This window comes from Emydura macquarii, unplaced genomic scaffold, assembly GCF_026122565.2.
Source record: "Emydura macquarii macquarii isolate MOO-44397 ecotype Brisbane River unplaced genomic scaffold, CSIRO-AGI_Emac_v2 contig_1119, whole genome shotgun sequence".
In the NCBI taxonomy this organism is placed as follows: Eukaryota; Metazoa; Chordata; order Testudines; family Chelidae; genus Emydura; species Emydura macquarii.
In genome coordinates this window covers 12,133,262-12,153,909 of record NW_027131256.1, presented here as the reverse complement: position 1 = coordinate 12,153,909, position 20,648 = coordinate 12,133,262, and the positions used below count along the sequence as shown (strand labels likewise).

The 20,648-nt window shown below is 41.1% G+C and overlaps 1 long non-coding RNA gene across 1 annotated transcript in view; it reads right to left on the bottom strand.

The window, feature by feature from the left end:
- Positions 1-3,481: 3,481 nt before the first annotated feature.
- The window catches only part of LOC137151883 (uncharacterized), a 109,116-nt gene continuing 91,949 nt past the window's right edge, over positions 3,482-20,648 (bottom strand). Inside the window, exon 3 of the long non-coding RNA XR_010919390.1 lies at positions 3,482-3,678. This is a non-coding gene — a long non-coding RNA (uncharacterized lncRNA). The remainder of the gene's footprint in view (positions 3,679-20,648) is intronic.

Sequence of the window (20,648 nt, the reverse complement as noted above, 5' to 3'; positions counted from 1 at the left end):
GGACCACACATACTAAAATGCTTTAATCATAATCATATCATCATCACATGGTTTCACTACAGGGCAAAGTTACGGTTGTTTGGGTTCCTTTTCATGCACTGTGCATGCATGTCCCACTTGTTGGGGTTTCTTTTAAGACTTATCTCTAAACTTGCTGGGTTTAACACTTGCTTCTGGGATAACTGCAATATCCGTGTAATGCATTACTCTAAATTACTGATATGAAAATGCGGGTAGTTAGTATTTCAGGATTGGCCAGGGAAAGACCTGCAAGCCCTCTTCCAGCAGCCTGAACAGAGTACACACTCAAGTCTTTTGGTTGCATGCCACAGCCTAAACATATTATCTCTTATTGGGAGTAAGCCTCATCTAGCATGTTCTCACTCAGGCCCTAATTTCTAACCGACACTGAGCCATCCATTCCACTACACTCTCCAGGTCAGAGGAGATGGAGACATACATCTGGGTATTAACAGGCCATAGACAGCAACTTATCCCATCTCTCCTTACTAACCCCTTGCTTGTCTGCTCCACTTCAAAAGATGGGAGTGTGGATGTCTACATTGGTCTGAAGTCCCTGTCCATAACTGGGCTTGTAACCATATTTAAAATGGTTTTCAAAACACTGCTTTACCTACTTACTTTTGAAACAATTGCCACTCAGTCTTTTCCCAGCCTCTGCGGTGCTGCTATTTTGTATCCTGAGAGGCTTGTTGTTGTTGAGTGAGTATGTAGAAGAATTAGAGCACCACTCCTGCAGAGAGGCATTTCCTGGTGGAGCCTAATTAACTTTAGCAGAGCTCTGCATGAGTCCAGAGTCCAGCCACATAGAGCTCACGGCAGGACCAGGGCCTAAGCCACAGTATATCACAGGCATATGTGACAGCTGCCATCCTAGCCAAAAATGGGTATTGAACTCACAGAACTAAAACCCTCTATAGCCTAGCTAAAGAGACCTGTAATAAATTCACATCATGTGTCTCACACACCACACACTGACCTGTGGGTTACAAGGACATTTCTCAAGAATCTCCAGGCTTCATCACCCAGGCTATTCCATACAAGGGGTTCTCTTCAGCAAAGGTGTTAGCTGCCCAGCCGTGGATCAATTTACTCTTTTGGACATATGGGAGCAGGGGTCGGAGGAAACAATTAGATTAATTCTCAGTTATGATTAAACCACAAATTGAACCCAGGTCTCTTAGGTGACAGACACCTAGCTCAGTCCAATACAGATTTGATCACAAAATGAAGTGTTTCTATTTATATGGAAATGCCGCTCTGAAATATGCCTTGGGAAGACAGGTTTAGCTAGGCTCAAACCAATGTTTATTTTTATTGACTTATATATATAATTTTATTGATTGTTATAGTATTTATTTGTTTCATTTAATTTCATTGTGCTAAATGCAGTCTGCATTAGCCACAACTGATGCAGTGATTGTCAAATACAACTGTTCCTGCTTTTACTCAATACTTGCCTCATTAATTATTGGTTCTATTAATGAATAAATTAAATTTAGTAGAGTCAACATCCATTACTATTTGAATGATGTCTATGAACTCTTGCAAAAGTTGCTATTTCCTTTGGTCACAAAATGTAATGGACTATACACTTGTATTTTACTTCTACGTATTTTGTTTGTTTCTAATGTGCTCCTTACAAAGTAGTGTTCATTACAATCCGTTTCTATTAAACATTCTTTTAGTGCAAGGAATTGCAGAGTAGCACAGAATCCCTTCAACCATCTCCTTGAAAAGAGGAAATTATAGTTTTTCTATTGTAAGAATAAACCATTTCTTTAAAATTCACTGCACTAAATAATACAAGTTTGTGACTAGAATTCCTTCCATGCACACTGTTCTCATTAGATGTTACTGACTTTTACTGGTGATTACATCCATTCACACCACTATGGTGGTATACTTAATTTATGAAAAATCACATCTAGAATGCTATAGCTGCTAGTCAAGAAGTGGGCATGAATCATGTTTCACACAGGTGTGGAATTTCCCATGATTAATAAAAGATTTGCAGTCACACTTTTCCTACTTTCATGGTAATGTGGAAAATGCAAATGAAATAAGAAGGTTTATAGGCAGCGACTTTTTGCCAATAATTTAAGAAAGCACAGATTTTAAGGGAATTAACAGTGGAAAGTACTTTGACATGTATTCTTGTGGAAAACATGAGGGGTGAGGGAGGAATCTGTTCTTTTTGTCTTTGGTTCTGAGCACATTGGGTAAAGTTCATATAGACACCAACTATTTGTATTGCCCTGCATTTCATAGTTAACTTTTTGTCCTTACCTACCATAAAGGTTCATGCTGTAAGGTGGGATTTTTAAAAACACTCAACATTGGTTTAACTGTGTTCCCATTGGAGTCAATGGGTGCAGAATGAGAATAATGCTAAGAGTATTTTTGACAACCATCTGAAATATTTCCCTATCAAGGTACTACAGTGAATAGATACAAATACACATGGGGTTTGATTTTGATTTCATTCACATCAGTGTAAGTCAGCAGTGCCTCCACTGAATTTAATCAAGTTTTACTCTGAATGTGTGACTCTGGTGACTTCAGTGGAACTTTTTCCAACTTGCATTGGCATGAGTGAGTGGAAAATCAGGTCCTTAATATCTAATTCCCAAACTGATGATGGATTATTTCCAGTAGAGCTGACAAGGAAGTTAAGTGGGTGACATTTTCCAACCAAGACTTTCAGAGAAAAAATGTAATTTTGGGAACAGCAAATGTTTTCACAAACTTGTGGCAGTTTTGCTGAGCTTGATTTTATTTACACCAAAACAAGACACCCTAAAAAGTCCACCCCCCAAAAAAATCTAAAAGTTTTTCATTCAAAACGAGGGTGACCAGACAACAAATGTGAAAAATTGGGACGGGGGTGGGGGAGTAATAGACGCCTATATAAGACAAAGCCCTGTATATTGGGACTGTCCTTATAAAATCGGGACATCTGGTCATCCTATTCAAAACTGTTCATATTAAAGTTTCCTTTATTTTTTTTTAAATGTAAACATTAAAAATGCTTAACATAGAAATGAAATGCTGTGCTTTGAACTGAATGAGACAGTTCATTTAACCCCATCTATTTTTTCCAACTTTTCAACTCACCAGAAATTTTAAAAAGAAAAAAATTGTTTTCAGTTCTTCCCAGAAGTATGTTTTTTTTATTGCCAGCAAACTGAATATCCATTATTCAGCAGCTCTACAGATGACTCCTGAAATTTGTGAGGCGATTGTGCCAGTGATGGAACTTGTAAATATATTGCTCATCAGGTTTGCCAATATGGGGAGTGAAAGGAAAAACAATATTAGAATGTACCGTTTAACTCCCTTTAACTGCAGATTTGATACCTGGTTTGAGATCTAGAAGAGGATCCACAAACGAGTCATTTTAATTTACAACATAGCTTGATTCAACATCGTTTAAATAAATCCATTTAATGTTATGACACACTGTTTACATTTTAATCTGCACTTCTTTAAACATTACAAAAAAAAAAGGCTGCCCTGAAGATTATAGTTTTTAAAGTGATCTGATCTGAACAACAACTGATGGGTAAAAACAAATAAATTATGCTTCTAAAATTTTTCAGCAAGTAGTTGCTCAGGTGAATAATTCATTGATCACCCCAATATCAAGTAGGATTTCTGGAGGAAAAAATAAAGTCAAATGTTAAAATCTACAACTCTGTCAATGGCTTGCTAAACACATGAAAGTAAAGGTTGATTAATGGAGGAGGGAAAAAACAGCAGCAAAGATGGAAACATTGCTTGAAATGACTTAGTGATAATGAGCACTGAATGTTGTCAGAGGATGCCAGTCATCTAGCCATCTGCTGAAGACAGACAAAAGAACAAACAAGGTTAAAGGGAAAAGAACACGCAGAAAATTAATGGTTCACTCCACTCTGATTCTGAAGTTCTGTATTGCAGCACACACTTGTTAAGAATGTGCAGAGAGCCTGGGTTCCTAACTTCCTTAACTCTTGAAGGCTACATTCAGGTAACTCCCAAGGAGGGATATAAAATAGTATGCTATTATTTTCAAGCCTTTTTGCCAGATTAATTCAATGAATTGCAGAGTGACTATACTTCAAGCTAAGAAATGTTATGACTAGAACACTCCTTTTGAAGATGCTCGGGAATAACTAACTTCTAAAGACAGTGTTATAATGAGGATAAAAGGCATACAAGGTTATCTAAATAGATTTAATTTGCATCGCCAGAGAACCTTAAAGAGTTTAGTTTTCTTTCATGCTTAATTTTTTATTTTCTTGCAATAAGGTGGTTTTTTTAATCTTTTTTTGAAACCTGACCTCAAGAGGCAAAATAATTGGGTTTTTCTCATAAAGCAGCAAAAAATGGCAAATACTGGAAATATATTTTTGTTATCTTCATTTTTGGTTTGTTTTACATTAAAAATTCAGATCTTATCAACCCCATTATTTTGACAAACTAATAGGATTGCGACATCACAAACACTAAGAAGTGGCACCTGGTCATTAAAGGTGGAAGGAATTTTTTAATGAACAGTTTAAAACTCTGAGTAAAATAGTTGTTAAAAAACAAAACACCCAACAACATTTGGGAGAAATATCTGAGATAAAATTTAAAAAACAGATCTCTTCAGTGAAGAACTTGGAATGCTCCTATTCTAATTCCCTGATCCTTCAATGAGACCAGTAGGAAAGAAAAAAAAATTGATATTCCTGATATTTCCAGGGTAAAGAATTTTTACTACATCATGAAAAGCAAAAAGGGCACCTTCCCTCTCATGTAAGTTTGTAAGTCACTTTTAAGACCTAACTAATATGTTGTGAAGCAAGCCGATAGGTATGATTGGCTGGCAAACTATGATGATGAATGGGTAGGAGTTGTGTCTGGTGTTTTATAAATGTTATATCAGGCAAGGCTCCTGCTGAGAAAAGCCTACTCTCTAAATAGCCATGTGAAACTAGCAACATTTCTACAAGCATTTAGTACCATTTGTCATCACAGTAATGTGGATTGTTACCAGACTTGTAACCTCCCCATAAACTTCTGCTACCTCTTCCCACTTATGACTTTTGAGGTCCTTTTTATGTCATCCAAACACATCTATGTCATATTTGGTGCCTTGCTTCAGCTCTTTACATTGGAAAAGCAAGCAGACAGCTGGCTGATGGATTCAGAGAACCTCCCATGCTAATTAAATATGATTATTCTACTCTGCATTGCACATCATTCTTTTTAATATCAGAATATAACTTTCATAGTGACCTTCCTTTCCATGTGACAAACAAGATTTCAAGAACCCATTACAAAAAAATCCTTTTACTAGAGTACAGTGTGCCTGCTAATATGTCTACAGGCTTCTTGCAACTTACAGAAGAGTAATCATAATTCTTATCAAGTGCCAGTAGTGTCTGAGAGGGCAGGTGGACCTTTAGCTTATGCCATGATTGATTAGTGGTCCTGATTACCTTCTGTTTATGATGTTCACTGTTCTATGTCATTGACTCTCTCTGATGTTATTCACCCTGTTGTATCCACTGTACTTTTTAATCAGGCACATTCTAGTGTCTTCGTGTTAGATGTTCAAAGTAGTCTCCCTTCCTCCTTTTGATTTTCTCCAACAAAAACTGCTTTATTCTGCATTGCTACTAGAGCAGCAACACAGCTGTCTCCTCTAAGCGGAGTCTTGACATGATGTATGGAAATGGGGCCACAACAAATAAATACATAAATGAATATATACGCACAAAAATATTAAAAATATTAAGGTTGCCAAGTGATGCACTCAAGAGAGCTAGGGAATTCCAAAGTTAAGGTTGCCCATGCAGCCCCCTTGTGCTTATACATCATGCTACTGTCTAATTGCATCACCATACACAATTTCTTATCCCACTGGACATGTGTTTTTCAGAAGCCTATAATCTGTCCAAATTTGGGTGGATTTTCATGGCACTTTCCTTTCAAGGCACTTTCCTTGCACCAGGTTGACTCCCCCTGCTAAATTCCAAGTCCCTATTCTGCTAAAGCATGCAGATGCAAGAACATTTTCACAAAATGGCTGTAAGAATATTTTAAACTGGCCAAACAATGCATCTCTCCCCTAATCTTATTCTTTGAAATGCGTGAACCATTTTTGCTGTACTTTACCAACAAGTTCAACCTGAGGCAGACACCCAGCACAATAAATTTCATCCTAAATAGTTAAAGTCTGTCCAAGTTAGAAGCATCTGAAAACAGAATCTTGTCATGCATGGTATTGGGCAACCTGAACCCCAGGCAGCTCTGCCTCTAGTGTTTGGAAAAGTAGCTCTAATCATTATAGTAGAACCTCAGAATTACAAACACCACAGTTACAAACATATCGTTCAACCACACACCTCATTTGGAACTGGAAGTGTGCAATTAGGCAGCAGAGCCAAAAAAAAAAAAAAAGAAAAGAAAAAGCAGTTACAACACAGTACTGTGTTAAATGTAAACTACTAAAAAAAATTAAGGGAAAGTTAAAAAAAAGTTTTGACAAGGTAAGGAAACTTTTCTGTGCTTGTTTCATTTAAATTAAGATGGTTAAAAGCAGCATTTTTCTTGTGCACAGTAAAGATTCAAAGCTGTATTAAGTCAATGTTCAGTTGTAAACTTTTCAAAGAACAACTATAACATTTTGTTCAGAGTTACGAACAACTTTGATTCTCGAGATGTTCAGAATGCTCCGGTTCTACTGTATCATTGCTGGTGTTTTCCATTGTGTTGTCCATCTGCATTGTGTATCTAAGGGCAGGTTTACACCATAGTATTACTTCAGTATAACTACGTCACTCAGGAGTGTGAAAAATCCACACACCTGAGTGATGCAGTTATACCAACCTAAGCACCGGTGTAGACAGTGCTAAGTCACAGAGAGCTTCTCCCCTCAACATAGCCACCACCTCCCATGGACGTGGATTAACTCTCATCAGTGTAGAGTGTCTTCATTAAAGTGCTATAGGAACTCAACTACATTGGCGTAGCTACGCTGGTGCAGCATTTTAAGAGTAGACCTGCCCTGACTCTCATGAGAGAAAGACAGATACATTTGAGGATCTGGACCTAAATTCATTGAGGACAGAGGCCACATTCACAGATACCAAAAGGATGAACATTTCGATTTGTAATCTAATCTAATAGAGATTAGACTAACAGTTAATGAGGCCTGCTCTAAATGTAAAAACTAGGTCGATCTAGTTACGTCACCCAGAGCTGTGAAAAATTTTGCTCCTTGTGTGATATTGTTAGATCAATCTAACCCTCCTTCTCCACCCCATTCTCCCAAGTAGATGCAGCTAGGTCAATGGAATAATGCTCAGAGAGGTGGATTGAACAACATCAACAAAAAAACACTTTCCATCAATGTCGGAAGAGTCTACACTATGTCATTACAGTTGCACAGCTGCAGTAGTGTAGACATACCCCTAATTAGCTTGCTGTAACCTTTCTTCACCTCTGACAACAAAATCTTTGATTTCCAGAATGCCAAACACTGTCATTCTCACAATTCTAATTCACTGGAAGATTAAAATAAATCCATAACAACTAACAGCAGAAACACTGCCCTTGGCTAAAATCAGTAACCTAGTTCACACAGACTAGAGACAAATTGACCTACATTAGGCAAGGTGACAGAGGAGTTAAATTTAAGTTTGCTGTATACAGTTTTTTCCTCTTTTCTATGTAAGAAAACTTTAAATAGCAAAACCACAAATTCTCTGTCAGCAACACTGTTTTCTTATAACAAAACCTGTGTTTCTGTGACTCATCTACTGCTCATATTCAGGAGCATTTGGACTAGTTCTGTTTACTTCTGTATTATAAAATATATTTAATAAGGTTTGAGGGGAGGCTTGTCCACAAACTTGTTTTATTAAGGAGGCTATCTCACTCCAGAAAGAATAGTTGAAAAGGGAGGTTACTCATGGGAGTAACAACATATGTCAGGAAATGAGTACTGCCCAAAAGTGAAACTGCCCCTTCTGTGCCCTAAACAAGCAGACAGGGCCCCCACGTTGGGGGTGGGGGGTGGGGTACACCGGGGCCCAGAGGCCCTGAGGGGCCCAGCCTAGGCTGCAACCCCCATTACCATGAGGGGGAAAAAATCATGGCTCATGAGATTGTATATGAGGGATGGTATGTGTGTGGGAGGGGGCCCGTGTTACAAGTTTGTGCTGGGCCTGAAAAAATTCTGCTTGGGTCCTAGACAAGCAGAGTGCCACGCATTATCTGAAATATACAGCAAATAGGCAAAAATCATGGAGTCATGCCATAGCTGAATCGGAACTAATCTAAATTCTTTGTTCGTGTAAACTGAAGTCAATGGAGCTGCTCTCCCTCCACCCCCCCAATTTGTCCCAGTAAGAACTTGGCCCAATGCATTTTGAGGTGTCCAAAGTTGTATTTCAGTTTCTTCTTGTTTTTTACCTTTCCCCACTTTACAAATGAGAGAACATTGCAATAGGTTTGGTTCATAGACCCAGCACAGTGGCAATTCACGTACCTGATGATTACCTCTGCAAAAATCAAAGTGAAAGATCAATGTGGCACCCTAATAATAGGGAGCTCACACTGCTGTATCACTGTACTGCTTGTTACAGTTAGAAAATGGAGCGCGGGGGAGGAGGGAGAAGAGGAAAGGAGAAACATCTATGTTTAAAGCTACTCCTGCACCAAAAAAACAGAGAGATTTTTGTTGGTTGATTGCCCTTGATATTTCACTGGGAGGTGCTCAGATACTTCAAATAAATGGAGATCACATAAAGTACCTACATAGGGATAGATATATATTTTTATATCCATTTTAAGTTGTCATATTCTTTCCCTACTCCCCCCCATTTTTTGCCCATGTCTCTCATCTTGTATTGCTTCCTCCACCCTACCTCTCAAACTCTTTAGCAAAAGGACCTGTCATTTTTATAATATGTAGGTAAAGTGCATAGCACACTTTTGCAGTCTGTTAAAACAAATATTATTCATAAAAGTTACTTAAGAAATCACACAAAGTAAAGTTAATATGTCGCTGCTTTTAGAAGATAAATAGTTAAGATGTAATCTAACAGCTGGCACACTGTTCTGTAAGAAGTATAATGTGAAACATCCTGATATCCTGTTAGTTCACTTTCAGGGTGAAATCGTCAGTTTAGTCTGTGCTACCCAGTGAATTCAATTGAGATCAATGGAGCCAGAACTGCACCCCTCAGTGTTTCCCTGTTTACAATCTGCAAGTACCTGCCTCAGACAGTTTGCACCTCATGCTGCAGCTTCCTTCCTCCTCTGTTTCCAAAGGCTACAAAAAACAATGAGAGTCCTGTAGCACCTTAAAGACTAAAAAATTTCTGTGGGCATAAGCTCTTGTGGGCTGCAACCCACTTCGTCAGATGCATGAAATGGAAATCACAGATAGGAGTATGTATATACATACAAGGGTAAGAAACATAACAATGGGGAGGGCAAGTGCTAACTAAGTCAATTCAGTAGGTAGATGAGGTCTATTTACAAGCATTGATTAGAAGGGAGAATGTGTGAACAGTAACAATTACTTCTTGTAATGAGGTAACCATTCCAAGTTCCTATTCAGACCCAGTTTGATTGTGTCAAGTTTGCGTATGAGTTCCAGCTCTGCAGTTTCTCGCTGAAGTCTGTTTTTGAAGTTTTTTTGTTGAAGTATGGCAACTTTCAAGTCAGCTACGGAGTGTCCTGGGAGATCGAAGTGCTCTCCGACTGGTTTATGGATGTTACCATTTTTTATGTCTGATTTGTGTCCATTTATTCTTTTGCATAGTGACAGTCTGGTTTGGCCAATGTACATGGCAGAGGGGCATTGCTGGCACATGACGGCATATATTACATTAGTAGATGTGCAGGTGAATGAGCTCCTGATGGTGTGGCTGATGTGGTTAGGACCTGTGATGGTGTCACTAGAGTCAATGTGTAGGCAGAGTTGGCAATGGGGTTTGTTGCAGGGATAGGTTCCTGGGTTAGCGTTTTTGTTGTATGGGGTGTACGGTTGCTGGTGAGTATTTGCTTCAGGTTAGGGGGCTGTCTGTAAGCAAGGATAGGCTTGCCTCCCACGGCTTGAGCGAGTGAGGGATCATCTGCTAGGACAGGTTATAGATCCTTAATGATGTGGAGGAGATATTTTAGCTGGGGGCTGTAGGTGATGGCCAGTGGTGTTCTGTTGTTTTCTTTGTTGGGTCTGTCCTGTAGTAAGCGACTTCTGGGTACCCATCTTGCTCTGTCAATTTGTTTCTTCACCTCCCCTGGTGGGTACTGTAGTTTTAAGAATGTTTTATGGAGATCCTATAGGTGTTTGTCTCTGTCTGAGGTATTGGAGCAAATCCGGTTGTATCTAAGGGCTTGGCTGTAGACAATGGATCATATAATGTGTCCAGGGTGGAAGCTGGAGGCATAAAGGTATGTACTGCGGTCAGTTGGTTTTCGGTATAGGATGGTATTAATGTGACCATCCCTTATTTGTATTGTAGTGTCCAGGAAGTGGATTTCTTGTGTGGACTGGTCCAGGCCTAGGTTGATGGGGGTGGAAATTATTGAAATCCTGGTGGAATTCTTTGAGGAACTCTTGGGTCCAGATGATGAAAATGTCATCAATGTAGCGTAGGTAAAGAAGAGGTGCTTGGGGATGAGTTTCAAGGAAGCAATGTTCTAGGTCAGCCATAAAAATGTTGGCATACTGTGGGGCCATGCTAGTGCCCATAGCTGTGCCACTGACTGGAAGGTATAGATTGTCTCCAAATCTGAAGTAGTTGTGGGTCAGGGCAAAGTCACAAAGTTCAGCTACCAAGTGTGCCATATCATCATCAGGGAAAATGTTCCTGATGGCTTGTAGTCCATCTTTGTATCGAATGTTGGTGTAGAGAGCTTCTACATCCATAGTGGCTAGGATGGTGTTTTCTGGGAGATCACCAATGGATTGTAGTTTTTTCAGGAAATCAGTGGTATCACGAAGATAGCTAGGCGTGCTGATGGCATATGGCCTGAGGAGAGAGTCCACATAGCCTGACAATCCTGCTGTGAGAGTGCCAATGCCTGAGATGATGGGGTGTCCAGGATTCCCGGGTTTGTAGATTTTGGGTAGCAGATAGAATAAACCTGGTCGGGTTCAGAGGGTGTGTCCGTGTAGATTTGTTCCTGTGTTTCTTTAGGGAGTTTCTTAAGTAGATGTAGTTTCTTTTGGTATTCCTCAGTGAGATCGGACGGTAGTGGCTTGTAGAACATGGTGTTGGAGATTTGTATGGCAGCCTCCTGTTCATAATCCGACCTATTCATGATGACTACAGCACCTCCTTTGTCAGCCTCTTTGATTATAATGTCAGAGTTGTTATTGAGGCTGTGGATGGCGTTGCATTCTACATGACTGAGGTTATGGGGCAAGCGAAGTTGCTTATCTACAATCTCAGCTTGTGCACATCGGCGGAAACATTATGTAAAAATCTAGTCTGTTGTTTCGACCGTCAGGAGTAGTCCATGCAGAATTCTTCTTCTTGTAGCATTGGTAGGAAGGTATCTGTGGGTTAGTGTGTTGTTCAGTGGTGTGGTGGAAATATTCCTTGAGTCGGAGACAGCGAAAGTAGGATTCCAGGTCACCGCAGAACTGTATCATCTGTATGGGGGTGGTGGGGCAGAAAGAGAGTTCCCCAGAGAAGACAGACTCTTCTGCTGGGTTAAGTGTATAGCTGGATAGATTTACAATATTGTTGGATGAGTGAAAGGTATCATAGTTGTGGTCCCTTGTGGCATTTAAAAGCTTAGATAGTTTAGAGTCCTTTTTCCTCTGTAGGGAAGCAAAGTGAGTGTTGTAAATGGCCCATCATGTTTTTGTAAAAATCAGTCACTTGGTAGTTTCTGTGGAAGTTTGGCTTTTCATGAGATTTTCCAGCATTGAGAGTTCTTTCTTGATCTTCTCCTGTTTTCTGTACAGAATGCTGATCAGGTGGTTCCGTAGCTTTTTTGAGAGTGTGTGACACAATCTCTCACCATAGTCTGTATAATATGTCGATCGTAATGGATTTTTCACTTTCAGTCCATTAGATATGATGTCCATTTCTTTGCACTTGGAAAGGAAGATGATGTCTGTCTATCTATGCGAGTTTTTTCATGAAGTTGGTAGAAAGGCTAGAAGTTTTCATGAAGTTGGTAGTAGGCTAGAAACAGTGTTTTACAAAGTCATAATTTGTGAACTCGCTTCTATTTATCCAGTTTTCAGCTTTTGCCTCTCAATAAAAATCAAAAGAAAAGGGAAATTTTAGAAGATACAGAGCTTAATTCTTTGCCTAAAGAAAGGGGACTACAACTCAAGAGTAGACTTGCTCTGAAGCAAAGTACTTCCTCATAGATTCATAGACTCTAAGGTCAGAAGGGACCATTATGATCATCTAGTCTGATCTCCTGCACAATGCAGGCCACAGAACTTCACCCACTCACTCCTGTAATAGACCCCTAAGTAAAGATTGAGTTATTGAAGTCTTCAAATAATGGTTTAAAGACTTCAAGGTACAGAGAATCCACCAGAAAGTGACCCATGCTCCATGCTAAAGAAGAAGGCGAAAAAACCCCAGGGCCTATGCCAATCTGCCCTGGGGGAAAATTCCTTCCCGACTCCAAATATGACGATCAGTTAAACCTGAGCATGTGGGCAAGACTCACCAGCCAGACACCCAGAATGAATTCTCTGTAGCAACTCAGAACCCACTTCATCCTTCCCATTCCTTCACAGGCCATTGGGCATATTTACTGCTACTAATCTAAAATAAGTCAATTGCCAAATTAGGCTGTCCCATCATACCATCCCCTCCAAAAATGTATCAAGCTCAGTCTTGAAGCCAGATAGGTTTCTTGCCCCCACTGATCCCCTTGGAAGGCTGTTCCAGAATTTCACTCCTCTGATGGTTAGAAACCTCTATCTAATTTCAAGTCTAAACTTCCTGATGGCCAGTTTATATCCATTTGTTCTTCTGTCCACATTGGTGCTGAACATAAATAACTCCTCACCCTCCCTGGTATTTATCCCTCTGATGTATTTATAGAACGCAATCATATCTCCCCTCAGCCTTCTTTTGGTTAGGCTAAAGAAGCCAAGCTCTTTGAGTCTCCTTTCATAAGGCAGGTTTTCCATTCCTCAGATCATGCTAGTAGCCCTTCTCCACATCTGTTCCAGTTTGAATTCATCTTTCTCAAACATGCGAGACCAGTATTCCAGATGAGGTCTGATCAACGCCTTGTATAATGGTACTAGCACCTCCTTATCTCTACTGTAGATACCTCGCCTGATGCATCCTAGGACCGTGTTAGCTTTTTTCACAGCCACATCACATTGATGGCTCAAAGTCATCCTATAGTGATCATCGTGATCAAGCAATACAACCAAGTCCTTCTTTTCCTCTGTCACTTCCAACTGACCCGTCCCCAGATTATAGCAAAAGTTTGTGTTATTAGTCCCTAAGTGCATGATCTTGCGCTTTCCACTATTACATTTCAACCTATTTCTGTTACTCCAGTTTACAAGGTCAGTTCTTGTACCTGTATTTTAATGTATTTTACTGCGGAAGAGCTTCTGTAATCAGCTCCTGAGATTCCCAAGGTCACAAATGAAATGCTGGTGCAGCACTTGCAATAGCTCTGAGAAGTTACAGTGTGGTGGCAGATTATCCTGACAAGAAAACCGTTTGCAGAGATTACCAAAGAGACCAGAGGATCAGGACCTTAAGCAAACAGACTATAAACCATCAGTTTAAATAGAAGGAGTTGTTATTTTTGTGTTTGCTCCCAGATATTAGGGAAGCCTAGCTACCACCAGGCTGCTTACCTCCTTTTGTTTTTGTCTCGGAGGATAGCTTTGGCAGTAACTGCTGACAGATTTATTCTATGTCACCTAACCTGGATCCAGTGTTCTCTGACTGAAGCTAAGGAAAGAAACTGATACTGAACATATCTACAGGTAAAATCTGCCGAGCACACACATGGGTTCCTACCAGAAGGCCTGCCACCAATAGCTGGAGCAAGAGCTATAAATTGGCTCTTCCTATTCTGGGATCTCCTGAAACTGGCTTGAGACTTCTAGGGATAATATTGGGTCAGATCCTAGGATCTAAAGGGCATGGATTCCAATGTTACTGATGCTATGCCTTCAAAATCATGAGTCAGACCCTCCAAAAATTCACGAGATTTAAAAAAAAAAAAAAATGAATGTGTGGTTCTTTTTATTTTCCTTCTGTTTATTTTAGTCCTTAGAGGGTGCACCTTTACAAACCTGTCTTTAAAATGAAAGATGATATTTCCATCGATCTCTGGAAGGCACTTATATGGCCTCCTTTACTCTAGTATCTAGGCACCTCATAACCTTTAATGTATATATCCTCGCAACATGCCTCTGAGGTAGAGAAGTGCTCTTGCCCCCATTTTACAGATGAGACACTGAGGCCCAGAGAGGCTAAGTGACTTGCTGAAGGACATACAGGAAGTCTGTGGCAGAGTCGGGACTCGAACCCAAGTCATAGACTAGTTCTCACTGTACAATCCTTCCTACCTAACCCCATGAACAAGCTTTGGCTCATTTCCTATAGTGTATCAGGAAGAGGAATTTGACACATTTTTAATAAATTATTTAAGATCATTCTCTTCAGGTGTTCTGGAAACCCAAGAAAACCTCATGATTAGCTCACCCCAATGAGAAGCACAAAGATCTCTGTTCAGCATTTGGGGTTTGATCCCACAAGTTGTGGAGTAATTATACTGGTGCACAGAGCTGAGCATGATTTTTCCTGCAGTTGCAGTTCTGGGCTGCACTGGGTTTGAGTTCAGGTCCCAGAAATGAGAGCAGGGAGACCTGTGCTCTCCATAACCCCCATTTTGGCAGCCAGGCAGCACAGTGGAGGAAGCTGCCTGATTCAAATTCAAATAAATAAAGTCAGACCTCCAGGGGAGAAGTGGGAAATTAGGACTGGGAATTGGGGTGGGAAGGAAGAGAGACAGAGGTTGGATAAGGAGCTGGGGGGGGAAAGGGGAAGAGATCTGACAAAGGACGGGGAGAATTGGTACAAACAGCCCAAGGGGGCATGCATAGATTCAATGAGATGCACAGCAAGGGAAATTGGGACTGGGAGCCAAAAGTGATGGGGGCAACTAGAAGTTAAGGCATGGTGGGGGGGGGGAAGGAAGAAAGAAAGATCAGATCAGATCAGATGAGAAGCAATCAGGGGAGGAACTGGGACTAGCAAGAAGACAGGGGACAAGGAGCTGAGTGATGGGGAGCAAATGGGAATGGTTGGGCACGGAGGCTGGAACTGGGAATGGGGGAGGGGACTAGGATCAAGACAGGAAATCCTGAGGAGTTGCTGAGCAAGAAAACAGACTGGGGTGAGAAGCTTAAGGAATGGAGACTGTTTCTGGCTAGGCAAAGAGAATGGGAATGGGAAACTGAGCCAGAGTTTGGGAAGAAACAGGACAGGGGCAGGATGGAGGGGATGGGACAGAAAGGGTTAAGCTGGGAAACAGGCAGAAGAGTTTGGGCCCACACTCCCCTCCAGGGTCTGGAATGAAATCTTACCATTCCTCTGCGGTCACCAAATATCTGTTAAGCCCACTGGACAAAGCATCCCATTCCCCTCTAGCTCTGGTCCACATAGAGGATGACAACCTACTACTGCTATCAGTTATACCATTAGTTCAAGTAGCAGAGGATATGAAGGTTTCCACTCTGTTGATTACCCATGTGGGTGTCAATATGACTTCACATTGTAGAATTGGTTTTTCAGTTTGCCTTTTTAAATAACTAAGAAATTATACACACATTAAAACAACATTAAGATTGCAATGTTAAGTACTCAAGTTAATGTGTGTGCATTATGATACAGTCTTTAGTTACATGATCACATACTATTTTTCCACAGGACCCTTGCTTCATTTGTTGCAGAAGTTGGAAGACGTGCAGTGAATGAGGCTGGAGATTGCAGAAAAAGAAAGGACAGTCTCATAGTTAAAGTAGCTAAATGCTCTCCTCGAGAATTGGATTCTATCTCTGCCCTGTCTCAGAGTTCCTATGTGATGCCGGGCAAGTCACTTAAACCAAGCTTTTCACAGGAGATGTGTTTCACAATTTCTTGGTGCCTGATTTGGGACCCTGGGGCAAATTTGCAGAAGTACAGAGCACTTACATCTGTAATTGAAGTCAGTGGGAGCTGTGTTTTGAACATATCAAATGCTCTATAATGCTAAGTACACAGAAGAAATCAAGTTCTAGGTGTCTCAAACTGAGCACCCAATGTTAGCAGATACTTGATGTCAGTTCCCTATGTAAAAATGGGGATAATATCAACCCCCTCTGACCCCTCATCTGACAGAGTTGTGAAGATTAATTAAATGTTTGTGAAGCACTTATGCTATAGTGATGAATGCCCCAGGAAAGCTGATGATTAAAGAGATGTGTATTCAGAGCCAGATTTGAATGGTATGCAATAAATAAGCCTGGGGCCACACAAAGAACAATGAGAAGAAAACAAAATAGCAAATCATTGCTCAGTCAGTGAGCGCCTTCTATCCTGGGCACTAGGACCTGTGGAAAAGATAGTATGCGGTCCTGTAACTAAAGACTATCATAATTTACACACACACACACACACACACACACACACACACACACACACACACACACACACACACACACACACACACACACACACACACACACACACACACACACACACACACACACGGGGCTGAATTAAAGTTGCACAGGCAATCTTAACTCTGGCATTTCCTAACTTTTGAGGGCTTGACTTTGCGCCATTAATCATGTTCTTTCAACTGTGTATGTGTAGAATACACATGTAAGCAAGATCTGAGTGTCTGAGTGGCCCTCCCCTTTCAGATGGCAGCTGAAAGGGGGGGGCACTTTATTTGCATGGGCGCTGTATCTGCAGAAGCACACCTCGGTGCTGAGCAGCATGATGGGAAATGGTCAGTTTTGGCTGGTATTGGGTTACAAATCACTGGAGTGTTAACTGCAGGGGTAATGGAATGGTGTCTCCCTATTGTATAAACAAATGGCAGCAGAACTGTGCTTAATCTGTTTTGATGAAAGATTCATTCTCATCTGAACAGAACTCAGCAAAAGAGGCGTTCGGATGCCAGAGACTGTAAAATAAAAGAGGAAGTGGGGGGTCTCTTGCTGAGGCTGTACTAGTCTTGGCAAAGAGCTACCTTCAGGCATGGATTGACTATCTCCTTCCACTGTTAAAAGATAGAATTAAATTATTCCTTTTGGAGTCTTTTGTTTTGTTAAAAAGCAGAGACATTGCTCCTGTGTCAGTAGAAGGTTTTCCCATGAGCTGAAAGCTGAAATTCACTAAGAGCTGAAATCACTAAAGGAAATGGGAAACCTTGACTGACAACCAGCAAAGAGGATCCGGCAGGGACCAGAAGTGGCAGAAGCCAGCAGCGATTGGTGGCTGCAGATGGGGGGAGCCAGCAGCGGGGACTTGGTGAGGCCCGGAGGTTGCGAGAGACAGCAGCGAAGGGGACCCCAGGTGGTGGGAGCCAGCAACATTCGGGGCTCGCAGACAGCAGAAGACAACAGCAGAGCGGTCTGGTCAAGCCACCCAACCAAGAGGTGGACACTGCAACTACGACGGTCAGTAGGACAGGGGAAAGCAAGAAGGGAGAGATAAAGGCCATGCCCACATACTCTGGGGTAGGGTGGGTTCTGCTCATTGTGTTCATGAATTCTGTTCGCACTGTTTTTCCAAAACCAGGTGCCGTATTATTCCTTCCTTTTATTAAAAGGTTTACTTTCTACACTCGCAGACACTCACTTACAGACAGCCCCACAACCTGAAACAAATATTCACCAGCAACCATACAACAAGAATACTAACCCAGGAACATACCCCTGCAAGAAACCCTGTTGCCAGCTCTGCCCACACATCGACTCTAGTGGCACCATCAGAAGTCCTAACCACATCAGTCACACCATGAGGAGCTCATTCACCTGCACATCTACTAATGTAATATATGCCATCATGTGCCAGCAATGCCCTTCTGCCATGTACATTGGCCAAACCAGACTATCACTACACAAAAGAATAAATGAACACAAATCAGACATAAAAAATGGTAACATCCATAAACCAGTCGGAGAGCACTTCAATCTCCCAGGAAACTCTGTAGCTGACTTGAAAGTTGCCATACTTCTACAAAAAAACTTCAAAAACAGACTTCAAAGAGAAACTGCTGAGCTTGAACTGATCTGCAAACTTGACACAATCAAACTGGGTTTAAATAGGGACTTGGAATGGTTATCTTATTACAAGAAATAATTGTCACTGTTCACACATTCTCACCTCCAATGGTTATGAATAGGCCTCAACTACTTCCCCATTGTTGTTCCTTAGTCTTGGATATGTATATATATATACCTGCTATCTGATTTCTATTCCTTACATCTGATGAAGTGGGATGACAAAAGCTTGTGCCTGCAGAAATTACATTTGTTAGTCTTTGAAGTGCTACAGGACTCTCGTTGTTTTTTCTACACTCAAACTCTGTGCTTGCGAGAGGGGAAGTATTGCCTTTTGGGGGTGCTCAGGGGATGGTGTGTGATTTCCCAGGTGACTGGGTGGGTACTCAAGCCAGTTTGGTGTTGTATCATTGACAGGGACCCCTAGATATAAAATCCGGGCCTTTGCTGCTGCCAGCTCTGTCTGGCAGAAGGATTACACATGCACCCCTAACTTATGACACAGAAGACAAGATCTGGACTCGTTCCTCCTATGTAGCCATAAGGAAATGGAAGATGGTCATATTCCTCTGAAACCTGACGGCAACCCCAAAGTTGGGAATCCCTGGTCTAGATATTTATGGTGCTTTCATCCTGATGGTATCCAAAAGTATGTCTATTGTATGTGAACAGTAATCAGACAGACAGATATATAATACTGTGGCATTGGTCAACTACTTTCAGAAAAAGTAAATGGGTTCAGATTGAGAATAGATTTAATACTAAATTACATAAACTGGCCCCTGTTATCATGTAGGGCTAGATGCAAATCCTTTTACTGATTGCTGTGACTGGATTGGGAAGATAGCAGGAAACACAAATCGACCTCTTCTCCTTTACCCTTGTTTTTTCTTTCCCCTTGAAAATTTTTGTGCTCCCTCTTTTCCTCTTCTGCTGTTCTGACTATCTTCTTTTAAGTTTTCTCAAATAATGCCTCGAAGAGATATAATTTATAAACATTCTCTAGGAACTGTGTTTGCTCAGGAGTTGTAAAAGAAGAAGGGAAAGGGCAAAGTATGCTGTGTACACATGGTTGTATTCATCAAAAGATGTGCATAGGCTGAGGTTCCATCACTTGTTCTCTCTAACCTTTGTACAAAATAAAGATTAGAAATAAATCTTTAAAAAAAACATTTCCACTGCATGAGACTCAAAGAGCTTCTAGTCACCAACTAGACTGCCTGCAGATTGGACAAATTGTGTGTGTGGGGGGGGGGGTCACAAGTAAAGGGGTATTTATAAAACTCATAAGAGCTGGAGTATATGCCTGAGAATGTGCTAGGGCAAGGCTGGGGAAGCAGAGTCTAGAAAGCCTGCGTGGAGAAAGGTACTCAAAAGGGAGATTTTAGTCAACATGATGAGGAACCTTTTCTCTCACACCTATCAGGCACTTCTGTCACAACAATCGGGGGCACAGAAAAGTCTGCTGCAGGCCCAAATCCAGACCACTAAGTCCTTCCACATCCATTTACACTGCATTCGTGTTTCCTAAGCATCTTACCAATTAGACATCAGTTCAAATCTGAGTGAAGGAATATTTGTCTGATATTAAGAAATGCAGAGCACCAATCTGAGCTGGGGGAAGTCAATGGCAACTGCAGATACTCAGTTCTTCTGAAAATCAACAAAAACACAGCCATACATTTATTTTTACAAGGAGGAGAGTGCTGGTGTGGTTTTTCCACAGCTCCTCTTCAAATGACATGGGGAATGACAACTTTGACAAAAAGTGGGCTTTTGACTAAGCAGAAATTTTTTTTGAGAGAAACATTCTGTTTCCACAGATAATTTTAAGGTTTTCATTGAAAATCTAGGTTTTGGCAAGTGCAAGAGACAATGAAAGCCTGAATAAAATTCAAAGGAAGTTCAGAGAACAGCATCCAAGCAACTTTGCACAGAGGGGCTAAAAGGTGAATTGTTCTGGAACCTAGACATCTCTGGCTCATCTCAGTCAAAAGGGCATGGAGAGAAGGAAGAGACTTGCAAAACAAAAGCAGGTAAGTCCCAAGGGGAGGAGTGAGACACAAAGAAAAAAAAACCCAGCATACAAAATCCACAAGCCCTCTAATACCACTTCCTCCCTGACAGCCTTAGACAGTTTGGCGGCAGGGAGTTCTGAAGGGGGCTAATGGAGCAGGGTGCTCAAGTCACATTGGCTTTCAGTGGAGTTGAGTGTTAACTGAGGCTTCTTTGAAAATCGCAGCCATAAGCTTTACAGTGCGCACTGAAGGTCAACAAATTTAGGCTATTTCAGATGGGGTGCGGGGGAGGAGCGGGCTCCAAAGCTGAAGACTCTTCACAGAGAAAGCTC